A 2004-nucleotide genomic window follows, 5' to 3' on the forward strand; every position below is an offset into this window, starting at 1 on the left:
TGAGTTGTTGGAACCTATTCCCTATGAATTCATGGCATAAGCTGGGGGTGTTGCTCTGCCATTCAGTATCAATTGGCAGCTTAAAAGTTCTAGGTCCTACATAAAAATAAACTTGTCCTGTGTTGTAAGGGTGGTTTTCTTAGTTGAACAGGTATGTGGTGCCTTCTTATTTCAGAAATATTTGCAAGAGATTTTCACTGTACCTAGTGATTGTGTCTAGTCTTTACTCATCTATATTTTTATTGCTGAAAGGTATTGCTAAGGTATTGTGCAGTTATATACCCAAATACTCAAATATTTATAAAATATTTATATTGCCTTGAAGATCCTATAAATCACCACGGAGAAAAGATGTATCAGAATAAATGGAAGTTACTTTAGAAACAAATGTAAGTCCACTTCAGTTAAATAAATGGTTTAACTCAAAAAAAAGAAAATGATTTAATAAAGTACAAAATATAATAATCAAAGAGCATTTAGTAGATAAAAAATTGAAAAAAAGGCATAATATGAGTAAGCTCAAATTAAACTTGCTGTAAATAATAAGAAGGTATAATTCTTCACATGGAGAAATATCCCTTTTCCATAATTAAAATCACATATAAAGCAGGTAAATTCTTCGGCTTTAGTCAATTAAGCTGTGCATATTTAACTCAAAAGAGTATGCAAATGTAAGGTACCTTCTCGATGTACAAAAATAATGAAAATAGTAAAATGTAGGAATTGCTACAAAGAAAGAAGGAAAAATGTTGCACCCTCTTGACAATATAAAAATACCCCAAATTGTTAAAGTGATATTTTTACAGGTGGCGTGGAACTGAAATAACTGAAACAAATTGAATTTTAATTACAGGTTTACTTCACAAAATGACTACTCATTGAATGATTTTGTGCCAGAAGAGCACTTTAAAAGGTCCATCTATTTATAATGATTCTTGTTTATTTAAAAATAATAGCTTTACTTCCAAAAACATAAAATAAATTCACTCTACCAGGTGGAATTTTGATATCATATTTTTGAACAAAGATGTGCAAGAAACATGTTTGTATTCAGAAATGATAAAATAAAATATTTGAAATATGCCTCATGTTAATATTAAAAATTGATTTTGACTGTGCTTATCCAACATAAGCATAGAAGTAGTGATATTTTCATGGGTCCTTTAATCTGTTTTATTTGAGTATTAATTCAGTGGAATTTAAAATTCTGGCTTATTCAGCTTTTATTTTGTTTGAGAGAAATTTTCTGTGCTATAACATGACGCTACTTATAACTGGAAAATAAAATAGCCTAGGTCCCCAAAATGTTTAAGGAAGTAGGACAAAAAAAAAAAAAAAACCTTCATAATTTTTCCTAGGTCTACCTACCTGTATCAGTAAAAACAATTTATATCACACTGCATGAATGCATAGTTGCAAATAATTTGAAAGTAAATAAGTTATGAATCAAATTGTGTTTTCACTGTGTAACTTATTTTTTCTATTTGTGTAGGTGCGTTGGTTTGATGGGTAGGGATGTACTTTGTTGCACTTACTGCACTTTCAATTCGATTTATGTTTTCAAAAATAACTTACTGAAAAGACATTGAATAGTACCTAAATTGAAAAAGTTGACCCTAGCAAAAAAAAATTGCCTAAATAATAATTATTTGAAACATAAGCGCACGCACACACATACACACACACACGCATGCACAAACAATTGCACCCAGGCATGACTATGCACAAACTTTTCTCACCTCCCTAACAATGACTTTTACGAGGCACAGATTAATTTTTTTGTGTTCATAAAATAAACTTTGTCAACTTTTTCCTTTTATATATTGTGCTCTTGCTGCTTGTTTAAGAATTTCTATGCTATGAAAACACGCAGAGATTGATTTCATATTTGATTCTGTGGAGTATTGCGAATGGTATACAGTTTGAATATAAGTTAGAGGTTTCTTTTTGTTGGATACCAATGTCAACTGATCCAATTACATTTTCTGAAAATCCTATCTTCCA

This window comes from Octodon degus, unplaced genomic scaffold, assembly GCF_000260255.1.
Source record: "Octodon degus isolate 3935 unplaced genomic scaffold, OctDeg1.0 scaffold00006, whole genome shotgun sequence".
Lineage (NCBI taxonomy): Eukaryota > Metazoa > Chordata > Mammalia > Rodentia > Octodontidae > Octodon > Octodon degus.